The 21,121-nt window shown below is 47.4% G+C and overlaps 1 protein-coding gene across 1 annotated transcript in view; it reads right to left on the bottom strand.

Annotated features, from left to right (window-relative positions):
• Mtus2 (microtubule associated scaffold protein 2) overlaps nucleotides 1-21,121 on the bottom strand; it is a 351,173-nt gene that overhangs the window by 117,191 nt on the left and 212,861 nt on the right.

The following is a 21,121-nucleotide window of genomic DNA, read 5'->3' on the forward strand; positions in this document are numbered from 1 at the left end:
GTGAGAATCAGTGTGGAAGTTTCCCACCAAACTAAAGCCGACTCTTACCACACAGCCGGTGATGCCACTCCTCTGTACGCACCTGACACATGCCAAGTTAGCACAGCATGAGACTTTTATCCTTTGTGTATTGGGTTTAATCTTTAGAAAACTGTTCAAAAACTGCAACATCTGAGCTGGTCAAAGTATAGAACTTGCCAGGGTATCCATCAGCAGGTCGGTACCATGGTTCTCAACCTGTGCTTGGGATCCCTCTGGGGGCTACATGTCAGAGATTTATATCCATAACAGTAGCAAAATTACAGTTACAAAGTAGCAACAAATAACTTTATGGTTGGGGGGTGGTCTCCACAATATGAGGGGCTGTGTGAAAAGACTGCAGTGTCAGGAAGGTTGGAACCACTGAGTTAGTAGATAGAGAAAAATGCAATATTCAGCTATACGGAAAAATCGAGATATGCCACAAAATGGAGACTACATTGGGAGATTACCATGTTAAATAAAATAAGCCAGACCCAGAACTTCGCCAACTGTCAGGAAGACAAATGTCATGTGTTCTCTCACATTCTGAATCCAAGAGTTAAACCCGCACACGTATGTGACATGGCATAGTCTGGATTTCCCATTAAGATGGAATTTCTTTTTATAAAGATTTATTTATTTGCTTATTATTTCATATGTATGCATATGTGTTGTCATGAGTTTATGTGCAACGCATGCATGCAGTAGACGAAGAATCCAAAGGGGGTGTCAGAATCCCTGAAACTGGAGTTACAGATGGTTGTGAGCTGCCCTGTGGGTGTTGGGAATTGAACCCAAGTCCTCTGCAAGAGCAGCCAGTGCTCTCAGCTACTGAGCCCCAAGTGTTCTTAACTCTTCAGCCCCAAGGGATTTGTTATAATTGTAAAAAAAAAAAAAAAAAAAAAACAAGAAAACTGTATTTATTGTTCGGAGCCAGTCCGGGGTCATTCAAGGCTGAAAGAGTCTACTGGCTATGGAAAGATACTGATGCCCCATTCCAAAGCTAACTTCCTCCTTTCAGCCCCTGCAGATGTTGTTTAGCAGGTTAGCTCGGGACTTTCTGAGAGATAGTTGGCTAAGATAAGATAGAAACTGTTCCGAGATAAACCACAGAATGTTCCCCTGATGGTATTATCTAGAGACATTCTCGGGCCCCTCCTACTGCTTAGTTCCTGCCTCCACCCCATATAAGCTTCTGCTTTTGATTCAATAAACGGACCTTGATAGGAGCGCTACTTGGTCTCGCCTCTTTCTTTCCCGTCCCATCCCTCAGGTATGGCTCCCCTCGCGACCCTGTAATTACTGGTCCTGCTGGATGGGACAATTTATCAGCCTTTTGGAGCGACAACAAAAAGCAGAAGTCAAACTATTTAGGGTATGGGAGGAGAGCAAGGATGGAGGGACAGGAATGTAGTGGAAGGCAGATGTGAGGTGCAGCGTGTGTGTGCTAATGCCATGTGGAAACCTATTAGCCTATATGCTAACCAAAAACATTAATTAAAGAAGAAAAAGTAAAGGTGTCTAGAGCACTTCCTGGTACTCCGGCCTCGAGGAAGTCGTGTCACTGACTTTGATATACTCAGGAACCCAGCATGGACCCTCACTCGAAGACTAGCTATCTTTTATTTGCCGGATCTCTGTGTGGAAGATGGCTCTTGGAGGCTACCTGTTAGCCCTGCATCCTAAGACATGGGGGGTTGGGGGGGGGGGAGCTCATGCCTTCCTTCAGTTGGCACAAATGTTAACTTCCTATTGTAGCCTTATTCCACATAGAACTCTGGGTAACCAGGAAATGATGTCCACCCATAGGCTAGAGGCCACATCCAGGGTCTTCATGAGGTGTAAGGCACCCCTGCACCATCAGGTGGCAGGTAGAAAAAAAAATCCCCTTATGTCCTCGAGAACATGTGCTGAATTTCTTCTTTAGGGCCTAGACACCCAGACTCGACTGGACGCTTAGTGACATCAAGGCGTTTAGTGGTCAGAGCCTAAGATACCAAGGCCACACTCTAAAACTCCACACTATCTCGAGTCTAAGTCTAGAAGTCAGTAGTTATTTTAAAAAAGAAAGTTAACTGACTGAATCTCTTTCATTAAATGGCATTTTTTTTTTTCTTTTGGTATCATGTTCTTGGAATTTTATTCCATTTTTTTTCTTCCATTTATTTAATTTGTCATTTTATAGCCTGGCTACAGCCCCCTTCCTCCTCTTCTCCCAGTCTCGCCCTCATACCCCTCCTTCTGCCCTTCCCCTTCTTCTCAGAGAAGGGGAGCCCCACCCACAATGGGTACCTGGCACCCTGGTACCTCAAGTCACAGCAGGACTAAGCATGTTTTCCCACTGTGGCCAGACAAGGCAGCCCAGCTAGTGGAAAGGGATCCAGAGGCAGGCGACAGAATCAGAGACAGCCCCTCTTCCCATTGTTAGGGGACCCACGTGATCACCAAGCTGCACATCTGCTACACATATGTGTGTGGGGTCTAGGTCCAGCCCACGCTTGCTCTTCAGTTGGTGGTTCAGTCTCTGTGAGCCCCCACAGGCCCAACTTAGTTCACTCTGTAGGTCTTCTTGTGATGTCTTTGACCCCTCCTGCTCCCTCAAGCCTTCCTCCCACTCATCCACAAAATTCCCCAAGCTCAGCCCATTGTTTGGCTGTGGATCTCTGCATCTGTCTCCATCAGCTGCTGGGTGGAGCCTCTCAGAGGACAGTTTTGCTAGGCTCCTGTCTGCAAGCATAGCAGAGAATCATTAATAGTGTCAGGGCGTGGCTCTGTCCCGTGAGGTTGAGTCTCTACTTGGACCAGTCATTGGTTGGCCATTCCCTCAATCTCTACTCCATCTTTATCCCTACACTTCTTGTAGGCAAGACAAATTTTGGGTTGATGGTTTTATGCGTGAGTTAGTGTCTTCCTCCCTCCCCTGGAAGTCCTGCTTGGCTACAGGAGGTGTTGATTTCAGGCTCCTTAACAGGCCCCCACTCAAATCCCCACTTCCAGGAGTCTCATTTAGGGTCACCCATAGACTCCCAGGAGCCTCCCCTGTTGCAGAGATGCAACAGAACTCTACCATAAGGTTAACAGAGGAAAAGCATGCAAAGTTCTCTGTGGAGTAACCCGGGGCTCATTGAATGTAGACTCACACCAACTCAGCATTGCATGAAACTTGGTGTGAGTGTTTGCTCAGCTCCTCTGAGGTTCAAATACGTGTTTCCTCACCAAAACTCATGTTGAGGCTTAATTCTTCCCCCTTAGCAGTGCTGGGGCAGGGCTAGCGGTAGATGCCTGGCTCACAGCGTACAATGCTCTCAAAGGAATCACTGATTTTCTATCAGAAATGGCCTAGCTGGTCCTGGAGTTTGGCCTCTTTTTTTTTTTTTTTTTTTCTCCTGTCCTGTTTGTCCACTGGCTTTTCTGTCACATGCCCATCGCACGGCATCACACAGTCTTCACTCCAAGCTGAGCAGGTGTCAGGCAGGCTTTCAGTAGCATGGGCCTAAGCAAACCTCTTTGCCTTGTGAATCGCCCAGTCGCAGAGATTCTGTTAGAGCAGGGTGAAGTCCCTCTGGGTGGCATCGAAACTACTCAAATAAAGGCAGTTGGTTACTACCAAAGGCCGCAGAGGTAGGAGGGATGCACGCATGCATGACTCTCTCTGTCACAGAAGCAATCCCAGAGGGTCAGCGCTGCCATCACCAAACCCAAGGCTTTTGAATTGTCCTGGCACACAAATTACTCGAAGCTCCCCTTTGCTCTGGTTAAATCCTCTTCAGTATTTGTCAGGCTACACTGGGAAAGGCAAGAGCCTAGCCAAATATTGATGAGGCTTAGAAGAGGCCAAGGGCTAATAGACACACTAAGAGATCTGTGTGTCATTAAAAGCAGTTTTGGGCCCTTCCTCGTTGATATCAGCTAGACTCACTGTGGTAAATCTCTTTTCCCTAGCTTACAACTTAAGCCACTGCCTGTTACGGAACACCCCACAAGGAACACAGTCCTTGATCTGTGACTTCTTTTTTCTTTTTTTATCTGTGACTTCTTTAGTAGTATCTTGGGGAGATATTGAAACTGCAACGTTTTAATTATATGCTCGACAAGGGAATTCTTGAAAGATAAGATCATATGATTTGAACTCAATTTGAATTCTGCTGAAGGCACGACGTAAGGAATTGCAGGGACGATCAAGGGCTTTCACAGAGCAGCTCTTAGTAACAGAGCAGGGAGAAAGGTGGGTATCTGGTTTCTGGTCTACATTTTCTTTTTGTCAGAGATCTGCTTAATTAGTCACTTTGAGACATCTGAAATAATTCATGGATGTCTTCCATGCCTGACCCTTTTATATCGAGCCCTAATTTGGCAGCAAACTCCTTTGGGATCTTGATAGAAAAAAAAGAAAATCAACTATTGAAAGGTGGGTCATTGTGACTGAACTCCAAGTCTTCCCTCACATATGTACAGATACCTCAGCTCCCAGGAGCCTGGATATTCAAGCAAGGTGAGATTTTTTAAATGACTTGTTTATTATTTTTATGTATATGTGCACGCCTGTGTGAGTTTGTGTATGCCATGTGCATGCAGTACCTGCATAGACCAGAAGAGGGCAACAGATCCCCAGGAATTGGAGTTAGAGGTAGTTGTGGGCCACCAGATGGATGCTGGGAACCAAATGTAGGTCCTCTACAAGAGCAGCCATTACTCTTAACTGATGAGCCATCTCTCCAGCCCCAAGATGGAGTTTTTGTAAGAAATAGAGTGGCCTACTTAGCAGCTCTGGAAAATATAAAACCTTAAGTATGTGTGTGTCTGTGGGGTGGGGGTATTAAACAGCCTCATAGGAAATGAACAATATTGTGGTTTTATGTAGGTGTGCCAAATGGCAAATCAAAATAGCACTTTTCTCCCTTGAACTCTAAGCAATATCTTCTTCCCCTCCTGGGTACTAGAACATTCCATCTCCTCCCTCAGGGTCCACAACACTGGTTGTGCTTCTTTGCACAGCCACAGGACTCTCACTTAGGTCCAGCCGTGCTCAATGCTAGCTGTGTCTTGGGCTATCCCAAAGCATGTTGCTCTGTGGACCCCAGGATGTCTGTCAGCAGCCCTGGCCTCTTCCCAACTGAGAGCCACTGGTTAAATGGAGGCCTCTACTTGTATTAGTATTAAAATGAGCTGGGCTAGCACAGAGAATCCTGCATGCTTGGCTTTCTACTTAAAAGCACTCACTCAGGTTTTAGGTTAATCCTTCAGACAAAGAAGCGCTGGATGGCATCCCTTTTTAATAGTGACGCTGTAATCGCTGGTCAGAAATGGAGGCTCCCCGGCTTCGCCCATTTATGTCACTGCCCAGTGCCAAGCAGAAGCTAGAAAGCTGGCCTGAGCTACCCCAAGTCCCTGAGAGCTGAACCGGGCTTCCATAAAAGGCATCTCACTAAGAGGAACAGCAACTGTTGTTGGCTCTGTTTCTTAACAATTAAACTTTATTATACAACCCAACTAGCTTACACAAAAGGGAAAAAAGTTTAAAGGGAAACAAGAGTGAACCTTCTGGTATCCATTCCATGGGACAGGTCCCTAGGTGTCTCTGGCCTGCGTGCTGGTCCGGCCTGTTCGCTGATCCTGTTTTGGATCCATGTGCACTCAAGCCAGGTCTGAACCTGCTGCTCCTCTTCCTCTCCACCTGCCTGTCTGTCACGTGCAAAGGGCGGTCTCCGCCTCCCATTGAGGATCGATTAGAAACACAATAGTCCAGGTGGAGTCCCTCAGTGCCTTCCTGAATTCCAGGCCCAGGATGGCTCCACCCAGTCTATCTCAAAGTTAATCTCAGGGAGTATCCATGGTGTGTCCAAGGGCAAAGCCCGCCAAGACTGCTTTCACTTGTGACAAAGCTTACACTCCTTCCCACAAACTGTACCGGGGACCCAGCAAAAGCCGGGGGTAGTGCTCCCAAAGCACCAGACAGTTCTGGTGCTGTGCCCAGAAGTAAGCTTTGCCTTAGAGACAGGGTTTCACACATCCCTTCTAGACTCTACTGTTTCTACCCCCCACCCCAAGTGCTGGGATTGCAGGCAGGGGACACCACACCTGGCTTTAATAAATGTTTTTTAAAAATAAAAATCACATTATTAAACCAACTCACATATAAAGACACCAGGCAGCTAGATCCAGGTAGCCATTCAAAAACTGTCGCCAGATAGTCACTGAGATGTCTTGGCTTGAGTGGCTACCTTGACCTACTTTATCTAGAAAACTCTTTTAAAAGTATGAAGATGGGGCTGGAGAGATGGCTCAGAGGTTAAGAGCCCTGGCTGCTCTTCCAAAGGTCCTGAGTTCAATTCCCAGCAACCACATGGTGGGTCACAACCACCTATAATGAGATCTCCTGGTGTGCAGGTGTTACATGCAGGCAGAACGTTGTATATGTAGTGTAAGGGCAAAATTAATGCCAAAAGAGAAAGGGAGGGAAGGAGGGAGGTGGGAGGGAGGGAGGAAGGGGGGAAGAAGCCGTGTACCTGCTATCTGGTTTGTGGTAAGTTCAAAAGTCATAGCAGATCCTTCAGCAAACGAACTGATGTCATGCTCCGGCTTACAGAGACACACTCTCTTTTGAGAGGCATTACCAATAGCTGCGAGGCCACCTTCACTCAACCAGTCAGTTAGCCCATCATGCGGGATCAAGCAGTGTTTTTATACTGCCTTTTGCCAATGATCATAAAGTCGAATGAGCATAAAAACCCCTCTTACAGCCTCTACATTTTATGAGAAATAAGCAAAGGCTTAGGTATATCACTTTCTGCAAGGAAACCTCTTCCCCGCCCCCCACGAGAAAGCCCCGTCCCCCCCCCCCCCCCCCCCCCAGCCTTCAGTGGCAGGATGGCAAGTGGGCTCCTGGGGTTTCCAGCTCTGGCCTGCAGGGCCGCCCCGCCCCCCCCCCCCTCGAGCACTTCGCTTTTCCAGGCACTCTCTTCTCCCTCAGCGGCTCCCCTCTTGGGTTTCTCCAACAAGACGAAAGCGCTGTGCTGTGGCTGCCCGAGCTCTCCGCCTCTCAGCCCTAGGATGAGATCGCTAATGTTGTTTCTCTCACCTCTTGCTTAGCAGAGGAGCAATGTTTGTCAGTCTGGGCACTTCACACCCATAGAGGAGAGCTGATCGGGCTAATTAGTGTCCTTAGTCCGAATGCACGGCTGGAGTTGACACAAAAGCTCGCTTTGACTAAGTGACTGTCACTCCGGGCCAGGTAGGTGGGACAGGTAATTGCTGAAACCTCTCAGCTGGATAGTAAGTCACAGTGGCAGAGTGTACAGCAGTGGCCGGCCTGCAGCCTGTGGGCTTACGCAGAAACGGAATAAATTGTTCTCTAAAATATTTATGAAATGCAACATCTGCCGGGGCCTCGCTTCCCTGAGGAGACTTCTGGTAATGTGGAGCAGCTGATAGGAATGAAAACCGAGCCTACTCCAAGGAGGGAAATGCTTGTTTGAAATAAGAGCAAATTGCGCACATCCATGTGGGCCTGCGGTGGCCGCCCCCTGGTGGACACATCCTCAATAAAGCTTTAAAATGGGTTCTGGTTAAAAATCAAAAGAAACAAACAGGTAGCGGAGGCCTCGGCACACAATAGACGCTCAATAAATGCTACTGTATTAGACAGATTTGGATTACTACAGCAAATAGTTGGGGGCAAATCAGCTTTAAAAAGGGGGTTGTCTTAACTCATATGGGAGGTTTTAAGTCCATGGCTGAATGAAATAAAGGAAAATAAAAAAATAAAAAGAAAAGGATATGACTGGTCCTAAGTGTGGTGGAGGAAAAAGTTTATTATAGACATATGGGAGAGAATAGCCAAAGCAGGGGCATCTGGGAGAGTCCAGAGTGAACGCACGAGGAGATGAAGTGGGGAGAGAAAAAAGGGGGGACCCAGGGGGTCCCAAAGAGAGTAGACCAGCCAATCAAAATGGCTGGATTACATATAGGGAAGGGCCGCGGTGGGGATAGCAGCCCAGCCCTTAGGCTGGCGAGTTGCGGGAAGGGAGGGGAATGCCAGCCAGGAGGGACTGAGGGTTGCTGGGAGACCCTGGCGGTTTTGATATGTTAAGTAGGCGCCTCAGACAATCGCCAGAAACTGCTTTAAGCTTTAAGCCGACTGCACTTCACAGAAGGACCACAAGGTGGAGACTGGATCATCTCCTGGTCGGATGCAAAACCAGAGCAAAGACTTGCAGTCCACCGCGCACCCCCGCACCATCTCTTTCAGATTCCTCCAAATAAAAGCGTGGTTTTTTGTTTTGTTTTGTTTTGTTTTTTCTTTTTAAACCGAGAGCTTCTCAATGAGCTCAGCCCTGTGCTCCATTCTCAGCAGTGGGTCTAACTAGATTTCAAATCCGTCTGAGTCTGACTTTAAGTGAGAGTTTTCCCTTTGGCGGAAAGGCTCGGCGATTAAAGGCACGGACTACTCTAACAGAGGACCCAGGTTCCGTTTCAAATCCTCACATCAGGTGACTCACAAATGCCTAAGACTCCAGTTGCTGATCATCTGAGGCCCTCTGCTGCTCCCCACAGGGGCCTGTATGCAAGCGATGGACATAAACCCACACAGGGACACAAACATAGAAATAGATAAGTGTGTGTGTATGTATGTATATACACACATATTTTATTTATTTACTTATTTATTTAATTTAATTTAATTTTTTTTTTTTTAAGATACCAGAGCCGGCCTAGAACCTGATGGCCTCTTCTGAACCTGAACCGGCCAGCATCTGGTCTCAGCACTACTCTCCTTCTGAAGATACCTCACAGTGGCAGCAGCAGCAACAGGTCTGTCCCGGTGACAGTAGCGAAAGCCCAAAAGCCACAGAGAAGTGCTCTAGCCCCTATCTTCTTCAAGTTAATCCGCACAAAGGAAGGTACATCTAACCCACAAGAGGAAGTCTTAGGGCTCTTAGGGTGGTCCCTTAGAGATGCTTTGACAAAGGAAATTAGAGAGTCCATACATTTTCCTTTCCAGGTTTTTCTTCTATAGATTTTATCAGCTTATCCACTTAGCTGCTCCAAGGTTTACCAGATGCCTCCAATGAGTGAGCAGAATACCAGTGTCTCCGCAAATTTTGATAATTGATGAGGAAACACACTCTAGTTTTGCATGGAGACAGTCAGAACTCTAATTCCAGTACAACAGTATGACAGGTGGGCCGTGCTCACTGGATGAAAGGGAAAAAAAAATTTTTTTTTTTAAAGTTTTTTTTTTTTCCCTAAAGATTTATTTATTATGTATACAGTGCTCTGTCTGCATGTACACCTGCCCACCAGAAGAGGGCACCAGATCACATCATAGATGGTTGTGAGCCACCATGTGGTTGCTGGGAATTGAACTCAGGACCTCTGGAAGAGCAGACAGTGCTCTTACCCTCTGAGCCATCTCTCCAGCGAAAGGGAAAATTTTTAATTAGCATTAAAGCAACCAGAACAGCAGAGCTCTCAGCTCTCTAACTCATAAGTGCAGGTCGGCAGGTACGCTAGCCCAAGGTCCCAGATGATAAGTCACAAAGAATGTGGAGCTAAAAGACAAAGGCCTATTGAGTGTTCCAGGGACCAGCTGGCCATAAAAGATAGGGAGGGTACACAAGGACAAATTCCTGAGAGAAACAGGTACCGGACATGGTCGAGTGAGTCATGAGCTAAGACCCCTCATCTGATCTTATGGTGTTTGCTTAATCCCCCCTTGAGGCCCGCACACAATGTTCCAGGTTTGAGTTTAACCAGATGTGTCGTTAGCTCAGATAAAAATCTACCCTCGGGTTCCGAGAAAAACAGGAACCAAGAACTGTTCCCGTGTGATTAAGTCTGACCTTACCCCAGATCTGCCTACGCAATTTGCTGATATTCAAATGTTTGAAACAACCAATCGTGTGTGGCCACGCCAAAACTTCCCGCTCCCCCCTGACCTTTGACCATATAAACCCCAAACCCCTGGGCTTCTGGGTCGACCCCTCTGTCTCCTGCATGAGATACGTGTCGACCTGGAGCTCCGCCAATGAACTGCCTCATGTGTTTACAGCAAGATGGTCGTTTGTGTGTCTTTGGGTGCGTGCCATCCCAAGGTTTGAGTGAGGGTCTCCCTTCGGGGGTCTTTCTTGGGTCTTTCATGGACAGTGAGGTAAATTTTTTTAAATTAAATTAAATTTAATTTATTTATTATGTATACAGTGTTCTGCCTGCATGTTCACCCACAGGCCAGAAGAGGGCACCAGATCCCATCATAGATGGTTGTGAGCCACCATGTACTTGCTGGGAACTGAACTCAGGACTTCTGGAAGAGCAGTCAGTGCTCCCAATCTCTGAGCCATCTCTCCAGCCCCCAGTGAGGTAAATTCTTACTTAGTTTTGTTGGAAATGGGAAGGCTCCAATTTAATCTCAAAACAGGAGTCCTGGCTCAAGAAGTCCCTTCCTTGCCCTTCCCCCATCTAGACCCTTCTGTCTCCTTCTACTCAAACCTGAGAAGGTCTGGGCAAATAAGTCTAGCCAACTCCATGACAGGCTTCAGTCTCTTGTCAGCTTGGAGTCAGGCCTGAGCCTCCATTCCTCAGAAATGAGCTCAGTGGTTACTGGAAATACCAGAGAAAACAGCCAATTAAGAACGGCCTGAGGAAGATAAAGTTGCTTAGCTACCATATTTGAAGAGCTCTGAACTACTGACCAGAGTCACATAGTCTCAAGAATACCTACCAGTTTGGGCTGGTTTGAACCAGTTCAGAGAGCCCCTAGCCCCTGACCAGAGCCCTAACCAATCTCAGATGTACTCGTCTCTTGCTCCTGATCTGTGCCAATAGAAGTAAAGCTTACCTAACCCACCGTGGGACTTCCCTTGATGACCTATAAAAAAAAAAAAAAGCCTGCATGCTCAAGTCGGGGTCTTCTGCCATCTTGCTTTGCATAGGGGAGAACCCCAGTGCATTGGATCTCTACAGAATAAATGCTCATTGTTTTTGCATACAACTTTGGACTCCTGGTGGTTTTGGGGGTTCTTGTGATCTGGGCATAACAACCCCTCTTTGGCTGGTTCCACTTACACCTGCCTTCAGGGACGTGGGAAGAGATTATAACGGCTTTGTCTGGACAACCGCACCTGCATACTCTGCAGATCATTTTGCAGAGGAAATGCTCAGAATACAATTCCCAGGGCACCTTGCGACCGAGTAAACAATTCAGAGGAACAGTTCTTTAAAAAGCAATGGCGTGGCTTTATAACTTTAAAAGCAGGAAAAAGAGAAAGTTCGGAAAAATGAAAATGAAAGCTAGGAATCTGGCCGTCCAGGCTGAGGAATGGTGCTGTTGGCTGCCCAGCTGCAGACGCTTTGGCGTTTCTGGATCAGGCACACAGAAATCTGTAAACCGGAAGGATGAGACCAGGCGGAGGTAATGTGAGCTGGCAGTGTTTTCCTGTTTCTGTGAAGCGGCCCTTTATTTATCTTGTCCCAGGCATGAATCAGTGATGCAAACGGAAAGCTAAGTGATTCAGAGGCTTGGGAGAAGAGAGAAGCTTTCTTCAAAGCTCAGTGGGACCAGAAAGACCTTCCCCCTTAAGTACGGATGGATGCTTTTCAAGAAATCTCAGCATTATGCAAATGAAACAGCCCATCAAGCAGATTCCTCCTGCCTGGGTTCCCCAGAGCATCAGCTGGTACCCGGTTCCCAAGTCTGAAAACCTGATGCCAATAGGACTTGCTTCTGTCCTGTCCTGTGGCAGGGCAAGTCAACCCGGCTTCAGAGGCCAGCAGCCGGCTCTTTAGAAAGGATTTCTACACTTGAGCTTAGTCAAAATGCCAAAGGGTGACGGCATAAAGTTTCTCTGAAGTCCGTTCTCCTCTTCCACCTGGCAGTCTGGGTCTAGCTTCCAGCGTCATGTTGGTTTGTTGTCGTTGTTTGAGATAGATGCTACTCCGTCCTGGCTGGCCTGGAACTTACTCTGTAGACCTAGACGTCCTCAAACTCACAGAGACCTGCCTGCCTTGCCTCTCCCCAGTGTTGGGATCAAAGTCATGGCCCGTCATACCTAGCCTTGTTGGCTTATTTTCTCAGTCATTTGTCTCCACTCACTGCTCCGGGTGTCTTAGTCACCAGGGCCTCTCTGTGCAAAAGGAAGAGCGCAGAATGGAAGAACCCAAAGACTTAAACATTTAAGATGGAAGATACAAAGTGTAGCTGCTGTGTAATTCAGGATTAGCCACAATCACCACCATCCCCCTTACCTCGTCACTGCCCAATTTACCTACCCTGCTCTTTCAAGTCACCTTATTTATTCATTGGGTCTTTTCCAGTTGGAACATCAGCCCTGGGGGGATTTGTTTACTTTGTTCACTGATGAGCCTCAAGCACCTGGGATTGGCCCTCATTCATTAGAGACATCTGGTAGACCTTGGAGCAGATTGAATGAATGTGCTGCCAGTAAAACCTATGGAAGAAGCCGGGCATGGTGGCGCATGCCTTTAATCCCAGTACTCGGGAGGCAGAGGCAGGCGGATCACTGTGAGTTTGAGGCCAGCCTGGTCTACAAAGTGAGTCCAAGACAGCCAGGCCTTCACAGAGAAACCCTGTCTTGAAAAATCAAGAACAAAAACAAAACAAAACAAACAAACAAAACCTATGGAAGAAAATCATGAGAAACCTGGAGAAGAGAGGCAGAAAGACGTCACAGAAGTCACATGGGAAGTGCTCAGGTCAGTGGCGGGTGATATGACAGGGGAGAAAGAGGAAACCCTGGGTTGTCTGAAGGATGGTGTGGTGGGACTGTGGGTCAAATGAGGGTCCAGGGGAGGGGATACCCAGGGCGCCTAAGTCTGCTACGGGTTTGAAGTCTCCGGTGCAGAGCCTGGTTTCCATGTAAGAGCTATGGGAAGCCACTGACAGTTGTGGCACATGAGTGATGGGATCATTCGGGCTGCAGAAAAGAGGCTGGGGGAGGGGATTATTACTGAAAGCGCAGCACATTTTAGTAGTAGTTGCAGTTTGAGTTAAAGTGACAGCACCAGGGATGGACAGAGGGACAGATTTGAAACATACTCAGTAGATGAAGTCAATACAAATTAGTAACTGATCAGATGTGGTGGGAGCAGAGGGTCCTGTTGATAGTTACCAGGGTTGCTGCTGTCTCCAACAACTGGACAAAACTAACGCCATGTTCTATATGTAATGTATATTCTGCAGCTAATGCTGTGGTCTGTGAATGTTCTGTGAGCACTTGTTCTCCAGGTGACTTCACTTCTTCCTGCATTCTGGGAATGACCACGCACTGCCGTAAGCTAGACCTGCCAGCAGTCTCCAGAAACTCCACTGGAGCGATTAGATACAATTAACTCCCAATGATCCTTTGAGATAAAAACAACTTCCCTGGAGATTTAGCCTCCTGGACCCAACCTGCCTGAAGGTCGACATTCCTGTGACCCACAACCCCTGCTTATGTTTTTCTTACCTCCCTGTGACCCCACCCCCAATTACAAGTTTTCCTCTTTATAAACCCATTGCCCTTGAAGCTCTGGGTCACTCTCCTATCCTGCTGTGCCGGGAAGGATTGTGACCCGAGGCTCGAGCCTGTAATACGGGACCCTGTGTGTGTTGCATCGGAATTGAGTCCTGGTGGTCATTGCGGGCTGGGGACAGGGGAGCGCAGGGGGCGGAGCAGTCTCAAGATCTGGGTGATCTGGGCGCCAAGGTATTACAGAGCAACGGAACTGCTACTGAGAATGAGCTAGGACAGATGCTCGAGGCAACGAACCAGGCCAGGCCATGAGCTCACACGAGTTTGACAGGACCCTGTGTCACCCAGCGGCGCAAAGGGAAGGACCAAATGTCTTCTTGAGTGCTTCTACAGAGAATCCTCCTAGACAAGTCTACCAAGAGGGGAAGAGAAGGGGAGAGAGGGAGAGAGGGAGAAGATAGGGGGGAAGAGATGGGGAAAGAGGAGAGAGGGGAAGAGAAGAGGAAACAAAGGGGGAAGAGGGAAAAGGAGAGGGGAAGCGGATGAGTAGACTAAAACGGCTTTACTTTCACTGTGATGTTTAGTAGTCTGCAGGCAACGGAATTCACAGAAAGCACTCCAAGAGCATTTAGAACAGAAATTCAGCCATGGAAGGGTATATGGGATTTTCAAGGACAGATGAAATCAACAAGGAGTGGGCTGGAGAGATGGCTCAGTGGTTAAGAGCACTGGCTAGTCTTTCAGAGGACCTGGGTTCAATTCCCAGCACCCCCATGGCAGCTCAGCTCACAACCACACGTAACTCTAGTCCCAGGGGATCTGATGCCCTCTTCTGGCCTTCACAGGAACTGCATGCACATTATGTATTCACAAAGAATAGGCAAACACTCTTAGATATAAAATAAAACTTAAAAAGTTAAAAACTGTACGTCTTCCCTTTTCTAGTGAGTGCATCCACTTCCAGGTTGCTAATCACCCATGTTCCTTGGGAAGTAACGGCCAGTGACATGTTCCCTGGGCACAGACAACCTGGGCCAGGGGTGGGGGATGGGGTTAGGACGGATAGACAGATGGATAGACAGACGAATGGATGGACAATGTATAATGTACATGGAGTGAGAAATGGCTCAGTAGGAATAATGACCATTTTATCATTTACAATAGGTACTTGGGGCCAGACAGACTCAACCCAACACCTGTAACTCCAGTTTCAGGGGGTCTGCCACCCTCTTCTGGTCACTAAAGGTATGGCATAAACACACACACACACACACACACACACACACACACACACACACACACCACGTGATTTCAAATAAGGTTACATTCTGGTTTGTAAGGCTGCACTTTATACACCATGTTTTCCTTACACGGAAAAGGCGAATCAAAGAGTAAACAGATAAGCGATAAAGAAGATACAGTTCATCAAGTGTTCTCTTCATATACAAAACCTAAGAAAGATTAAAATTGCTATTGTTGGACTGGAGAGGTGGCTCAGTGGCTACAGCAGTGGCTGCTCTTCCAGAGGGACCCAGGTTTAATTCCCAGAACCAACATGGAGGCTCACATCTACTTGTAGCTCCAGTTCCAGGAGGCCTAATGGCCTCTTCTCCCCACACCCTATTATTGATTTAATTACTTTACAGCCTGATCCCAGCTCCCTCCAAGCCCCACCCTCTCAACCCCTTCTCCTTCCTCTTCTCAGAGAAAGGGAGGCTCCCCTCCGCCCCCCAGTGGGTACCCACTCTGGCACATCAAGTCCCAGCAGGACTAAGAGCATCCTCTCACACCGAGGCATGACAGGGCAGCCAGCCAAGGGAAAGGGATCCAAAGGCAGGCAGCAGAGTCGGAGTCAGGCCCCCACTCCAGTTATTAGGGGACCCACATGTCAACCAAGCTGCACATCTGCTACAAATGTGTGTGGGGTCTAGGTGTAGCCCATGTGTGCTCTTTGGTTGGTGGCTCAGTCTCTGTGAACCCCCCCCCCCACAGGCCCAGGTTAGTTTGCTCTGTGTGTCTTCTTGTGGGGTCCTTGACACACTCCCCTCAATCCTTCCTCCCACTCTTCCACAGAACTTCTGGACTTGGGCCTATTGTCTGTCTGTGGATCTGTTTCCATCCTCTGCTGGACCAAAGCCCTCTTCTGGTCTCTGGGTATTGTATGTGTATGGTACAAAGACTCAGGCAAACACTGATACACACAAAATAAAATAAACCTTTAAAGATTGTTTTAAAAAAAAAACACTATTGTTTGTTGAGAAGGTTTGTCCTGCTACTTGGGGAATTTTAATGAAAAGTATTTTATGCAAATGGACGTTTTGCTTGCACATATGTGTGCAGCATATGCACACCGGTTGCCTATGGATGCCAGAAGAGGCCACCAGATCCCCTGGAACTGGAGTTGCAGACAGTTGTGAGCTGCCATGTGGGTGCTGGGAATTGAACCCAGGTCCTCTGGAAGAGCAGCCTGTGCTCTTAACCACTGAGCCGTCTCTCCAGCCCCTGATTGGGAATTTTAATCAGCCCAAATTACCCAAACCCAAATTATCTACAGATGATGATGCCCTGAAACTTTGATGGTCTTTAGCTAATCTAATTAAAGGAAAAAAATTAGGTTTTTCTTTATGTCAGCAAAACCCTGGTTTTCAGACCCCCACGGTGTGAAAGCAACTGAACATCAGCAAAGGAAGCAGCGAGCACACTTGACTTTGTAGACAGAGATCAGAGCTGGATTCCTGCTAAGAATCTTCGCTCTGTGGTCAGAACCTCATGAAACTTTCAGAAGGTCCCCACAACCCACCCATGGCACCTGGGGCGTGCGTGCTAGGGTTCCCACAGCTACAGATGGCCAAGGGAGCCTGACCTCTCTCCACACAAGGGGCTGGGTTTATAGATGCCACCATAGCTGGCCAGGAACAATGCTCCAAAGAGCGCTAATGTGTGATAGCCGTGACAAGCCTTCCTCAGTACCAGGAGATGCTAAGATACACCCTTCGAGAGTAACAGCCACTTAGCCAATCCTGTGACGTCTGTGAGTCTGTCTACTGACTCCAGCAGCCACGCACCCTTCAAGGTCTCATTCCTGGGGGAATACAGGGAAAAGCATAAAAACAATGGTCCACAGGGATCTTTTTTCAGCCAAATTTTCAAGAAAGTCTAGGTGGCACTGCCCTGCCCCTACCCCCTCAGTTCCTCCACTTGGATCCCACCCACTTCTGTCCACTCTGCTGGTTCTGCCTTCTAGAATAAGTGAGCGAACCTGTGGCCTCCACATACACCGAGGCAGACAGTGTTTCTCTTCTTTTGGGCAAAAAAGCACAGAACAGGAGACGTGAGGGTAAAATGGAGGCAGCGTAAAAGGGCGGAAGCGGAAAGGCAGCAACATTGTGGCCCTATTCAGCCCTCCAGCTCACAGCCCATCTTGGAGGGAAACCAAGGCAGGGACCTAGAGGCAGGAGCTGAGGTGGGGAATGTGGAGGCAGGCTGCTGACTGGCTTGTTTCTCACGGCTTATTCAGTCTGCTTTCGAATAGAACCCAGGGCCGCCGCCCACAGGCCGATTTGATAAAGGCTATGTTCCGTCTCCTCAGGTGATGCCAGCTCACAGCAGATTCACCAACACTGACCGGCACGCGCCTCTCCTTCACGTACACTGTTTATCATAAAAGCCGATGCCATGTGCACATGCGTGCTTCTGCCCTCACCAACCAGCTCACGGGTTGTTGGCAACCAAGGCAAAAAAATCTCTCATAGCACCCGACACATCATGGCCCCTGAAATAGATTCCCTATGTACCTGTGTGCTGAGCTGAACTGACGTGAATCAATAGAACGGGCAGACACGCGATGCCTATGTGCGCTGGGACCAGAACTAAGTCACTGGCCACTGGGATGGTGCCACAGTCAACTCAGCAAAAAATCTGGGTGAAACTCACTTTATTTGGCTTTATATGTTTGCATGCTCTAGGCCTTGCTGAGGTCGAATCCAAAGGCTGAGTAATATTTAAAGTGGGCAGCCTGGTTTTTATTTGGTTTGGTTTGGTTTTTCGAGATAGGGTTTCTCTGTGTAACAGCTCTGGCTGTCTTGGAACTCACTCTGTAGACCAGGCTGGTCTCGAACTCACAGAGATCCGTCTGCCTCTGCCTCCCAAGTGGAGTGCTGGGATTAAAGGCGTGTGCCACCACTGCCTGGCCCAGCATGGTGTTTTGATACACCTGTATGTGGTGGAACTGACTGCCACAACCACCCATCCATTACCTTAATCTCTATATGTGTGCACTGATGGCGCTTAAAATCCTCTGTCTTGGGGGGCTAGAGAAATGGCTCAGTGGTGAAGAGTATGTATGAACACAGGTTCAATTCCTAGCACCCATGTTGGGCAGCTTGCAACCCTCTGTAACTTTAGGTCTAGGGATCCAATGTGCTCTTCTGGCGTGTGCTCTTCTGGCATGTGTATACTCTCACTCTCTCTCTCTCTCTCTCTCTCTCTCTCTCTCTCTCTCTCTCTCTCTCTCTCCCTCTTTTTCTCTAAAATAAGCCTTTTAAAGATCTACTGTCTTAGCAAATTTTCAGTACACAGCGATGGCACATTGCACACGAGGGCTCCAGAACTTACTTACTTTCTTTCTTTTCTTAAAGATTTATTTATTTATTATGTATACAATGTTACACCTGCATGTGTGTCTGCCCACCAGAAGAGGGCACCAGACCTCATTATAGATGGTTGTGAACCACTATGTGGGTGCTGGGAATTGAACTCAGGACCTCTGGAAGAGCAGCCGGTGCTCTTAACCACTGAGCCATCTCTCCAGCCCCAGAACTCTTTTCATTCTGCGTAGCTGACTTCTCGGGTCTGTTGACCAGCACCTCTCCATTTCCCAGCAGCCACCATGTTCCTATCTCATTCCTCACGCTCAATGCTGAGATGATTTCCACGTAAGTGGGATCCACAATGTTTTTTGTGTGCCTGGCTTATTTCATTTAGCATCGTGTCTTCTAGGTCCATCCGTACTACTGAAAATGGCAGGATTCCTTCAAGGCTACACAATATCTCATGTCATGTATGATGTTTTCTTTACCTAATGATCAACAGCTATCTCCGTATCTTTTCTGTCGTAAACAAGGATGTGATGAACACTTCAGAGATGGTTCCCACAGAGTGACTGTCTTGGTTAGGGTTTTATTGCTGGGATGAAACGCCATGACCGAAAAGTGAGTTGGGGAGGAAAGGGTTTACTTGGTTTATACTTCCAGATCTTAGTCCATGATTAGAGGGAGGCAGGACAGGAACTCAAGCAGGAGCTGATGCAGAGGCCATGGACGGGTGCTGCTCCCCATGGCTTGCTCAGCCTGTTTTCTATAGCACCCAGGACCACCTGCCCAGGGATGGCCCCGCCCATGATGGGCTGGGCCTTTCTCCATTGAAGTGTCTTCTAGCTGGATCTCATGGCTCCTTCCTCTCTGATGACTCTAGCTTGTGTCAAATTGACTCATAAAACCAGCCAGTACGGTGATTAATTCCTTTAGCCACATTGTACCCAGTTCTGGGATCTCTGGATTGTAGTCAGACATTTCCATAGGGACAGAACTGATGGATCAAATGCATATGTAAACAAACATGGGGCTTGTTAGACTGGCTCACAGGCTGTGTTCTCAGTGGCCCAACTACAGCTGAGCTGCAGGGCTTCAGTCTACCTGAAGAGGCTGGTTCTAATATCAGCAAAGGAATATAGCGCAGCCGCAGGATGGACGAACTTGCCTGGAAGATCGAGGGCAGCAGGCAAAAGGCACAAGGTCTCCCTCTCAAGTCCCACCAGGCAGTGTAGCCTCCACTAGGAGGATCTTCCAGGTTCAAACAGGCTGATCAAGCAAATCCCCCGCAGGAGTGCCCAGCAGCCTGTGTGTTATCTGATTCCAGATGCAACAAATTGACGACCAAGATTAGACACAGCATAGGGTCCTTCTAGTTCTAATTGTTGATATATTTACATACTATTTTGCATAACAAATGAGCTCATTTACATGATCACAAACACTGCACTGGGGTTCCTCTCTGCACATTCTTGCCTACTTACTTTTGTGGTGTGTGTGTGTGTATGTGTGTGTGTGTGTGTGTGTGTGTGTGTGTGTGTGTGTGTGTTGGGAATGAACTCCCATGCTCAGCAAAGCCCCAGATAAGTTAAAAGTATTCATGGATGCTACTATTACTCCTTTCAGATCTTAAGTAAAATAAGAAAGCAAGTGGAAATTTTTTATTGTCACGAATGATGGAAAATGATTCCTTGTAAATAATATACCCTAAAAATCCAAAAGCCATCTCATGAACATTTTATGAACAACTCTTTCAATTAAATACCTGGTAAGATGGAAGTAACCATCGAAGGAATGTACTAGCTCATAAATGACTATATACACTGTCCCTTTCAAATTACTTTGAACAACTAAGTATTTAACTGAAAGTGTATGAGGCCCCTTTTCAGACTTACTACCTCTGACTTTGTGAGGAAGTGACCTTGAAAAACTTCTTTCCAAAGACTGTGTTGGAGAATTAATCCTGGGACAGCGTGGGGTATGAGGAATGGAAGAAGAGGAGGCATCCAGAGGTCAGAACAGCAGAGAGCAAATGCCCTGATGTTCCCGAGTGGGAGGTAGATGAATCTGCAGAGTGCAGAGGTCCGAGGAGGTCCCAGCAGGCGCTGAAGACAGCTTGGGAAGAAGGCGCAGAAAGAAACCATTTCCGCCAAGTCTATGCACCCGGAGACGCGAGACTACCAATCAAGCTTGACCCCACCGTGCAGCTTCCCACCAGAATCAATCCAGGGAAACTGAATATCTATTTTTTAAAGATTAGAGGAAAACACAGGCATATAAAAGCCAAGTCTAGAATAAAAGCGAAGAACTAACTAATACAAGGAAAAGAAAAGCATTGCCAGCAATACAGAAATAACCCAGTTGGTGTGTGTGTGTGTGTGTGTGTGTGTGTGTGTGTGTGTGTGTGTATAGAGTTGGCTCTGTGGTGAAGAGCAATGGCTGCTCTTGCAGGACGACCTGGGCTTGGATGCCAGCACCCACTGCTAACTCCAGCTCGAGGGGACTGACACCATGGGCATGCATATAAGCAAGACACACATATACATAAAATAAAATAAAAGTAAAATAAATACATATTTAAGAACCAAATTGATAAAAGGAGAGACAATACACACACTGAAAAATATTGACAAAGCTAGGCATGGTGGCACACGGCTTTAATCCCAGCACTTGGGAGGCAGAGGCAGGGGGATCACTGTGAGTTTGAGGCCAGCCTGGTCTACAAAGTGAGTCCAGGACAGCCAAGGCTACACAGAGAAATCTTGTCTCGAAAAACCAAACTGAACAAACAGTTTTTTCTTGTAAATGAACAAGGGGGGAGGGGGGAATGAAGATTTCAATACACAAATTTAGCCAATTCCAGATGCAAACCAAAATTATGTGCCACCTCACCCTAGTTAGGATGGGCCCATCAAGAAAACAAATAACTTTTGCTGCCAGGGATCTGAGGTAGGGGGCTGGACTAGAAAGGGACCTTTACTCATTGCTAGAAGTAATGCCAATCAATATAGTCACTATGAAAATACAATTCCTATGGAAACA

This window comes from Acomys russatus, chromosome 19 (assembly GCF_903995435.1).
Source record: "Acomys russatus chromosome 19, mAcoRus1.1, whole genome shotgun sequence".
Taxonomy (NCBI): Eukaryota; Metazoa; Chordata; class Mammalia; order Rodentia; family Muridae; genus Acomys; species Acomys russatus.